Source organism: Quercus suber, unplaced genomic scaffold (genome assembly GCF_002906115.3).
Source record: "Quercus suber isolate HL8 unplaced genomic scaffold, Cork oak 2.0 scaffold_311, whole genome shotgun sequence".
In the NCBI taxonomy this organism is placed as follows: domain Eukaryota; kingdom Viridiplantae; phylum Streptophyta; class Magnoliopsida; order Fagales; family Fagaceae; genus Quercus; species Quercus suber.
Genome location: NW_027069767.1, coordinates 540,059 through 551,474, shown reverse-complemented (window position 1 = coordinate 551,474; position 11,416 = coordinate 540,059).

Sequence of the window (11,416 nt, the reverse complement as noted above, 5' to 3'; positions counted from 1 at the left end):
TGTGGAGAAATTAAGAGTATCTCCCCACACCATGGCCTTCTCACAGAAGAGTGAGGCCATATCATCTTAAGAGACAGAACTGAGATGATGGTGACTAAGGTAATCTGGACAATTAACCCTAGGAACATGTAGTACCTTGGAAATGAACTCCGGGGTGACTATGATACATGTACTACGGAATACCATAGCAAACCTTGGCATAGAGGTATCGATGGTATGCATGTTGGAGTAAAACTACTGAATGAACACATCGGGACACCTCTTAGGTATCTCACATAAAGAAACCCAACTGTAGACACTCAATTTTGCACCCATGATTTAATCAAGGAGAATGACTTGAATGACCAATTCATATACTCTAAAAATCATAATTGCATTACATGCATCAATTTGTCCTTGCATTACATGCATTAGTTTGTCTTTGCATTACATGCATTAATTCATTCATTACATATTATAAAAATGATCTTGAGATTTTAATGGTCGCAACGCTGTTTCCGGTTTTCAAATCGGACCATCGGATCGAAAGATATCGCATGATCAAGTTTACACGGTCAACATACATTGTGTTTAGCTAGAGTCAACCACACATGATTAGTTTAAATTAATTTTGATAGGTTAAACAATTAAAATTGATTAGATAATTTTGTGATTGGTTGATAATTAGTGTTTAAAATAGGGATGCATGCGTGGGAATAAAAGGGATAATTGGATAACAATAAAATTGTGGATAATTTGAACTTTATCAAGATTTATTTTAAGGGATTTATCCACAAGATAATTGTTCTAGATAATTTCTCTTTAAAAAGCCTGAATTACATAGAAAATAGATAAAAAATTATAGATGAAGGATGAAAATGCGTCTAGGTACAAGGATCGGCCAAAAAACCTTAGAAGAGGAGTCCAAACGATACCCAAACACGAAAGTGCATTCGGAGTCATAGGGCCAATTCGGCATTTTTGGAGTGCTGAATGGCACTCTAAAAGGGCTAAATTTTCATGTATGGGTTTTGGCCCAACGGCCTTCGGGTGATGATTATGCATACTCTTTTTGATCTTTTCGCAAAAGGATGCGTCCGGATTCAAATCCTAATCGTCCGTACCTATTTTTTAGAGTCTTTGGCCTCACTGAACCTCATAATTTAGCACCTTTTTTTTTTTTTTTTAAACATATCTCAACAAAATGTGGTCAAGATGACTACCAAAATCAGCACACATGTGCTGAAGTTGATCCATAATGGCAGCAAGGGATGCCTCTCCTCCAGAATAAGAAGATGGAGCAGAAGATGAAGACGAACGGGGGGTAAGGGCAGCATCATCCTGCACACGAGGCCGTTTGGCCGCTAGCTATGCGTTGCTCCTCCTAATAGATTCCTTGTTAATGGCACCCATGGTATAGAAAGGAGAAGAGAGAGGAATAATGACGTGCACGTGTGATAGGATATGTACGATAACCGAAGGAAAGATGAGCTTATCATATGTAGCAATGTCTCAATAGCAATCTATCATAGATACTATCATATGTGAAGGAAAATCTATAGAAAGATCTTCCAGAAGAGAAAGAAGGAAATGAGCATGAGGCATAGTGATAGTGTTATAGTGAGATCATGGTGTGAGAACAAAGGTCATCACCATATTAAGGATCCTTGGACCCTTAGCAAACTCAATTGTGGAGAAATTAAGAGTATCTCCCCACACCATGGCCTTCTCACAGAAGAGTGAGGCCATATCATCTTAAGAGACAGAACTGAGATGATGGTGACTAAGGTAATCTGGACAATTAACCCTAGGAACATGTAGTACCTTGGAAATGAACTCCGGGGTGACTATGATACATGTACTACGGAATACCATAGCAAACCTTGGCATAGAGGTATCGATGGTATGCATGTTGGAGTAAAACTACTGAATGAACACATCGGGACACCTCTTAGGTATCTCACATAAAGAAACCCAACTGTAGACACTCAATTTTGCACCCATGATTTAATCAAGGAGAATGACTTGAATGACCAATTCATATACTCTAAAAATCATAATTGCATTACATGCATCAATTTGTCCTTGCATTACATGCATTAGTTTGTCTTTGCATTACATGCATTAATTCATTCATTACATATTATAAAAATGATCTTGAGATTTTAATGGTCGCAACGCTGTTTCCGGTTTTCAAATCGGACCATCGGATCGAAAGATATCGCATGATCAAGTTTACACGGTCAACATACATTGTGTTTAGCTAGAGTCAACCACACATGATTAGTTTAAATTAATTTTGATTGGTTAAACAATTAAAATTGATTAGATAATTTTGTGATTGGTTGATAATTAGTGTTTAAAATAGGGATGCATGCGTGGGAATAAAAGGGATAATTGGATAACAATAAAATTGTGGATAATTTGAACTTTATCAAGATTTATTTTAAGGGATTTATCCACAAGATAATTGTTCTAGATAATTTCTCTTTAAAAAGCCTGAATTACATAGAAAATAGATAAAAAATTATAGATGAAGGATGAAAATGCGTCTAGGTACAAGGATCGGCCAAAAAACCTTAGAAGAGGAGTCCAAACGATACCCAAACACGAAAGTGCATTCGGAGTCATAGGGCCAATTCGGCATTTTTGGAGTGCTGAATGGCACTCTAAAAGGGCTAAATTTTCATGTATGGGTTTTGGCCCAACGGCCTTCGGGTGATGATTATGCATACTCTTTTTGATCTTTTCGCAAAAGGATGCGTCCGGATTCAAATCCTAATCGTCCGTACCTATTTTTTAGAGTCTTTGGCCTCACTGAACCTCATAATTTAGCACCTTTTTTTTTTTTTTTTATGCTTTGAGGGGCATACGTTTTGGAGACTCACAAATTGCTGAGATTAATTGATCCTCTCTGAGATTTGCTACAAGAATTAGGGTTTTTAGGTTTCAAAGATAGTTGAACAAGTTTCTTTGTATCCTAAAAGATCCTCTCAAGTAGAAGAGGGCTTATGCAAGAGGTTGCTTTCTAACACTTTTGTTCGTATGTTCTTTAATCATGATGATGCATGCTTTCTTGTTTTAAATATTTATGTTCTGATTTGTTAATTCAGATTATCAAAATATGTTCTTGATTATTTTATCATTACTATAATCTATTTCTTAGTTTTAGAGATCTACATGGACTGAATTGATTTTTTTTTTTTTCAAAAAATAAAACGGATCTACATCTTTCTTAGATATAGATCTGAGTTTTTCATCAAAATAAAACTGATCTACATTTTTTAGGTGTAGATATGAATTTTTCATCAAACAAAAAAGGGAACTTTTCTTAAAATAAAGAATGAATTTTGTATCTTCTTTAGATATAGATCTGATTTTTTAAACCAGGCAAATTTTTGAAATAAAGAAAGAGATCATAAATTGTTGTTTTGTTGTTTGTTTTGTTTGAGTCATGTAACATGAAATTATTTTGTGAATGAGATCCTCTTCATAAAAAATGTCTTTTGCAAATATAGAAATAGATCTGATTTTTCTGTTACATAAAAAACCTTTTTTTTTTTTTTTAGTTCTTAAAAAACAAATCTAATCTTTTATAAATCATAAGCCATTTTTTCTAAGTTCTTAAAAGTAGATTTGTTATTTTTCAAACCAAAAGACTTTATTTCATCATAAAACAGATTTAAATTCTTATCATCAAAAACCACTTTTTTTTACATACTACAAAATAGATCTGGTATTTCGACAAACGAAAATCAATTTTTTTTTTAATCACCAAAACAGATCTGAATTTTTTAAAACAAAAGAAGAGACTTCATTCATAAATAAATTCGTGTGATTTAATTTTTTTCACCTGTTCAACATATCATTCATGACATGCATAACATATTACATTGGTTACAAGAGTCTAGAAGACTAGACTCTGTTTGGGCAGAATGGGTGCCTAACACCTTCCCATTCCGTAACCTAGCCTTCGAATTTAGGTCTTTGGTTAAGTAGATATAGCATTGTCTTTAATTTTTTGGATAGAATGTAATCAGGATAACAAGCCATGTAAATATTTGGTAGATTGTAACTCGAATCCAAAGCTATGTAACCTTTTAATTTTCTTCTAGATATGTAATATTTATTTAAACAATGAAGAGAACAATTCAGTCATGTATTTGTATATATTTAGTTTTTCTTATTATTTGTATAACAAAAATAAGTGGCGACTCCATACCACTTACCCAAAAAGAGAAGTGCCCTAGAAGGTACCTGAATATCTTTTTTGAGCGACGCTTTTCGTCGAGATCTCTCACACCAACCCCGATAACTAAACGCACCGGGTAGAGGAGTGTCTAGCAAATCAAACATAATGACCTGGTGTTTCGACTGAATCGCTCGGTCAGAGAAGTTCTCAAAGAAGTCATCTGAAAGCTCGAAAATGTGTTAAAAACACAAGAGCCGTTCAGACCCCAAATTAAAAGATTACGGCTCGGTTGATTTTACTCTAACTTAAAGAAAGTGCGGAAACAAGAGTAAATGAAGCGTAAATAACTGATACTACTTTAGTGCATAAACATGAACAATAAACCATAAAAGTAAAGCACAAGAGTAAGGAAAGAGAGATGCAAACACAAGATAACACGACGATGTGTTATTGAAGAGGAAACTGAAAAACTCGGTGAAAAACCTTTTTGCCGCCTTCCAAGCAGTAAATTGATTCACTAGACAATAAGTTAGGATACATGAATAGCAAGAGACCCTCCAAGCCTAATCTACCTAATGTACCTAAACCCTCAAAGCTCGTACTCCAACAAGGCTTCTCAGAACCGTGTCTTGTCTAACTTTCTGGATCCCACAATATGTTCGATTGCATCCACCAAGCCTCAACTACTTTTTTTTGGCAAATCCCCAAAACTTCTCAAGCTCCAAAACACTCTCTACACTCTGAAGTGGGTTGTGTTTGGATATAAATCTCCTCTTAAGGTATGATAATGGGAGAGGGAAGGAGAAGAGGTTACAATGATTTCTCACTAAGGATGGGTAGTTCTCTCTCTAAAAAATGAGTGTGTGTGTGTGTGTTGTAGAAAACTTATCTAAGATTTGTCTCTCTAAATGGCCTCCTTACAATTTCTGTGGGTAATGAGGGAATATATAGTATGGGTGAAAAGTAAGAAAGTCACACTTAAAAAATTTTCTAGGCAAAAGGTCTCGCGAGAAGGCCTTACCCACGAAATACTCGTAAAATTGACAGCCTGACACGACTCTTCAGCTTCCAGTCATGTGCTTCTCACATGCCCTTTTTGCAAGAACCCTTTTAGCGAACTTCTCGCAAGCTAGTCGCGAAATGTACTGATCTTCATTTCATGCTCGATTCTTCACCAACTTAATACTAAACCCAATACAATAAAATCTCACAAAATATAAGAAACAAAATTAAAGTAATTACAACACTTTCTGTCATGGAATAAAGCAAACATAAAACAAAATTGTAAATCACAACTTTACATCATCTTTGGCCTTCTCATCACAAAACCTTACAGAATTAGAAATAGAAGAAGAAGAAGAAGAATCATGATGTCTTATCAAGTTCTTGGAGGGAACAAATTTTTTAGGTGTCATAAGAAGTAAACTAAATGGAGAGAGAGAAAGAGAGGAAACAGAGAAACACAGTAGAGAATAAGGCATAGGAAAGAAGGAAAACATGAAGTGCAATGCATGAACATGTTACATGTAAAAGAAAAATTACATCATGGGTAAAAACCCAATCCAAACTACAACACTTGTAAGATATACTTCCTTCATCCCACTTTTTTTGTCCTCTATTCTATTTTGAGATGTTCCAAAATATTGTCCTGTTTCTAAAAATAAAATTCATTAATTTACTAATGTTCCTATTATACCTCTATTAATTTACTAATTCAATTTTTTGATAATTTTTTTAAGAGTAATTTTGGAAGCTTATACATTTTTAAAAGGTAGACAAGACAATAAATGATGTTCTCTTAAAAAGTTTGACTTTTCAAACAGGACAAAAAAAGTGGGATGGAGGGAGTAATATGTTACACAATCCTAGAATGCATGAAACATTATTATAATGAATATAGAATCCAATGCATGAACATGTGAGATCATAATAGCATAACCTAACCCAATTTTTTTAAGAAAAACTCAAAAACCCAAAAGAAATTTCAAAACCTAAAACCTAGGTCAAAAAATGCATGAATCCATGAAAGATGAAGAGAAAGAGGGATTAGAGAGACTTACCAACAAATTAAGGCTTTGAGGAGGCCAAAAATGAGGAAGAAAGAAGGATTTTTTTGAAAAGAAGAGGTTTGGATCGAGAGAGAAGAGAGAGAGATTGAGATATTTGAGTTTAAGAAAAACCGGGTTGGACCTCAGATATATATAGAAAACGCGGCTCAATAGATCGAGAAGATATCGAGCATCTATCAAGAACAAAATCTCGATAGATCGAGAGGTATCGAGGAGGTACCAACGGCAAAAAGATCTCGATAGATCAAGGAGGTATTAAGCATCTATTGAGCAGATAGAGACTCGAAAGAATTGGCTCACTGGATTGAGCTATCTATCGAGAGGTATCAAGAACAAATCCAAAAATCTCGATAGAAGAGGCATGTATCGAGGAGTTATCGAGAAACTATTGAGAAGGTATCGAACATCTATTAAGAAGCCTAAAACAAGGTTTTTAAGGAGGAGAAACAACACAAGACAAATGCAATCAAGATAGACACCAAAATAAGCAACCAAGAAGCATGTTAAGCACTCAAACACATCACCAACTCTAGATGCAAAGCATTTCTAGATCAAAAACACACTAAACAAGTCTAACAAATTTTATTTTCAAAAACAAGTTTAAATAGTTTAGATAGCATATACTACCACATGTATTTCTTGTGACGGCCAAATCATATTATACCTGTACAATAGTATCAAGAGTAGCAAAAAGTATGCCTGTTGTGCGAGAAACTTTGCAAGAGAGTATAAATAAATCATTATATGAAGAGTAATGATATAAGAGGATCAAATACACTCACACATAATCATAACTGTTAGATGAGGACCATTACCTTCGATGTACATCATATAGCTCTCACTTCTTCTAGAAACACACTTGCAACCATATTTGAAAGCATTTTGATTTTTTTTTTTATTATTTACATGTTCTTTGCATATTTTTCTTTTAAGCATAAAATGACATAAAATGCATGGGTAAGTAAGAGAGAAAAGAATTACCCAATTATGAAAGCCAAACATCTTGCTTTTGCTATGCAAGTGCTACACCTTACTGGGCACGGCTTTTATAAATTGCACATAGATGTTGTATGATTGACGCATTTCTCTTAGAATTTTCTAGTCTTTCCCATCAAAAAGAGTGATTGAGATATTAATGATAGAAGATCAATCAAATCATACAAATCACATAAAAGAGCTATAAAGCTCACATTGCTTAGTTGTGAATGAAGATGCTCATCTAAGCTACAAGAGATACAAAGTAAAGAACTTTGTTTCAAAGGCCATCCAAGGTACACAAGTATCAGGATACACAAATACACACTGTTTTTATATTTTTCAAAATTTTCAATTTTTTTTTCTTGAAAGCAATAAAAGAAATATAAAAAATAAATGCAAAAATAATGCAATGCATGAAATCATGATTCCAAAAATAGATAAGAAATCAAGCAAGAAAGTCATACTTTAGATGGAAAGAATTAAGGCAGAGGGCAAACAGAAAGACAATTAAGTCTTAGGATCCTTTATCACCCACACAGCACGAATCTTTGGCCGTGAAGATGAAAAGACATGTGTCCTAGTATGACTACTAAATGACATAGAGGAATTAGAATTCCCCTGAAATTGAGTTAAAAAACTCAAAACTTTTAATAACTCACCAAGAATAGGTATAGAGCCTTTATATAAAGGATGAGACCTATGAGACACTTGCTTATGAGGAAATAGCTTGAAATAGTTTGGGCGCGTGTGACTGGAAGCACCACAATGTTGACAAACATGACACTAGGCTTCCTAGAAGGAGGTCTAACCTTAGAAGTTGACAAAGACCTTAACTTAGGACAATTTGGCATAATATGATCAACAATATGACAATGATGACAAATGGAGACAAATTCAGATTTTTTATTCAACCTAAGAGGAGTTTTAGATATAGGTTTAGAAACTTTAGCGTTAATATTATATTTTTTACCTTTGTCTATCCTAACAATATTAGCCTTCAACTCTTCATTATTCCTTTTAAATGGAGGTATATAAAAATCTTTTTCTTTTGAGCTAGGCTCAACAACAAGTTTGGGACTAGTTAATTTTTCAATTTTAGTTTTAGATTCAACTAGTTTTTCTTCCAAACTCTTAATTTTGTCCACTTAAGATGAAAATTGATTCTTTAAATTCTCATTCAAATTATTTGCTTCATCCAATTTTGCAATCAATTCATCTTTTTCAAGTTTGACATTTTTAAATTTAGTTGTCAATTTTGTAGAACTTTTAAGAGATTTCGTACAAAATTTATAAAGCTTACAATAGGCATCTTGAACATCATTTGTTAGGATTAGTGCCTTTAAATCCTATTGTATGATGCTATGTATGATATTATGTATGACTTAATGTTGTAATCAATAAAGTTGTTTTATTATTATTTAAAATAATGGTAATATGAATATTTGGACATTATCATATAGTCCATGAGATGCATAGTATGTGATTTAGTCACAGAAGATATAAGTCACAAATTCTTTGTAAACTCTGAATTTTAGTTCATAGTCGGTCATGAAATTGGGCATTTCATTTACGAAGACTATAACATATCAATTACGATGATTTGTCTTAATCATGGAAGTTGAGACTTCTAGTTGATATTTTGATATGTTTTAAGAGTTAAAATGTATTGAACTAGACCACTGTGAGATTTATTATTATCCTAACGATTTTCAAATGAATAATAAATCTTATGACTTTTATTTACATCAACTCTTAATACTGAGAGAAAAATAGACCTGATTATGAAGTGTAGGTTGTTTTGATATATCAGGAGTGAGATCTAAAGTAACAGTCAAAATCTCAGTATGTTGGACAGCCACATTTAGTGTTGATAGAACATATATTTTTAAGATGGAATTCATAATCACTTAACGGAAATATAAAATATTCCATTAAGATAAGTTTAATGAGTTTGGTTATTCAGAATGTTAAACCTAATTACTTTAGAAAAGAGTTACAAAAGTATATATTTATGAAATTGGATTTCATAAATATATGATGAATAATTTTAAAAGATTAAACCAAGTAGTCAAGGATTAAGATGTAGTAATCTTTAAAGTGGTAGTCAACCTACATGATTTTGTATTACTATGAATATTTTTCGATGGGGTTGCATGTATAATAAAGTCTTGGGATATAATTTATTAATAAGACCTAGAGAGCAATTATATTTATATAGTGGTATTAAATATAGTTAATGGTAACTTTGGACTTGTTAAGAGTTAACAGAAAAGCCCAAGACTCATTGGAGTTAGTAGCTTATTTGTTCCCTTTTGGTCCCACTCCAAGCCACATACCAAAGCCCAATTGGAATGACCCAATAGGCTAGCCTAATTAGATAATCAGTTATAATGAGAGAAATATACAAAATTTTGTAAGAGAATGAAATAGTTTGTATGTGAGTGTTAGACACTCTTTTATTCTCTCTTAAACACACATATAAACTAATTGAGAGACCACAGTTTTTGGGCACAAGTGGAATTAGAGTGAAGATTAAAAGTGTTTCCAAGTACTTCTAATCTTTGGTTTTAAATTTCACCACACCAAGGTACACTCTCTTGTTCTTATATTCTAAAATTTACATAATACATGTTATCAATTCCGAATAAAGTAAATCTATTAAGTTTCCGCTGCATATGTTTTGTATGCAATACAAACATTTGTTTTTCCAACAATTGGTATCAGAGTGGTCTCCAATTTCGAATCTGTATAACATGTTTTGTGAGTTTTGGAATTAGAGATAATAGTTTCATGATGTTAGAAGATTATGCAATTAATTTTCTGCATAACCGTTGAAATTATTGTTTGATGAAAATTGATATTGATGTTATGATGTTGTTTAAATTTGATATTAAGTATGTTAAATTGAACTTTAAGGCTATAGCATCAATGGTATTCAGTTTTGATATCAAATTCTGTTAATTATGTTCAAATGATGGTTGTTTGTTCATGAAAAATCGTTGAAAACTGTTTCAGAAAAATTCTGAAAAATTCGAGTTTCACAAGTTTCGATCGATCGAAAGCAATTTCGATCGATTGAGTGAAACAGTGACCAATCTGTTTGATTCAATTGATATTCGATTGCTAGTTGATCGATCGAATGTTTTTTTTTTTTATCGATTGAGAAGGGGTTGAGTACCAATCGAGCCAGGTAGATTGTTTGGTGAGAATTTTTAAATTTTTTCGACCGATCGAAAACTGTGAATTTTGAATTTTTCTAAGTGCTTTCATATGGATAAAGTGCAAGGCTATGTGTAATGAGATTATGCATGTTTTCTAATCAAAAACCTTTATTTTAAAACATCTAGTGAGAGAGAGAGATACAAGGGTCAGATCTCACGGTGTCCATTGTCAGTTCAAGGGTATGAAATATATACTTTGTCTTAGCCTTGAGTTTTGCATTCCATGCGGAGAGTATTTATTTCATAGTACTACACGATTGAACTTCCTGGTTTATAATGGTTTGATCAAACACCTTGTCTTAGCCTTGAGCTTTGCATTCCATGCGGAGGGTGTTTTGAATCACAGTACTACAAGATAAACCTGTTAACGGAAGATGAAATGTGGCTACACATGATTCTAGACAATAGTATACACTAGACTAAGCATTATAGTATCCTCTATATTGAGTTCTTGCTATTATTATTTAGAGGCTAAACGTATAACGGCGTATTATTAATGTTTGATAAGAGTTATCATGATAGCATTAATAATGAGAATAATTCTTAATCAATCATAGTATTTAATGTTGACTTTATGCTAAGGGATATTAAATATGAGATTGGATTGTCGTTGCATATTTTATATTATGGTTTTATTAAGGTTCCATACTATATGTTTATATGCTAAATTGATAATGTCCAGTTTACTTATTATATTCATGTTTATTGTTTTCAGATTTAATCACGGCATCACTTAGCCCACTTGTTGCTATTCTTAATCAAAACAAACTAACAGTTGGATCCCACTATGTTGACTGGAAAAGAAATTTGGATATTGTTCTTACTGCTGAAGAGCACAAATATGTGATTAGTCAACCTTGTCCTAGCTTTCCATCATTAGATGCTCATCTTAAAGAAAAACAACAATATGATTGTTGGCAGAAATCTAATGAGATAGCCAAGTGCTATAACCTAGCATTTATCTTAAATGTTCTATA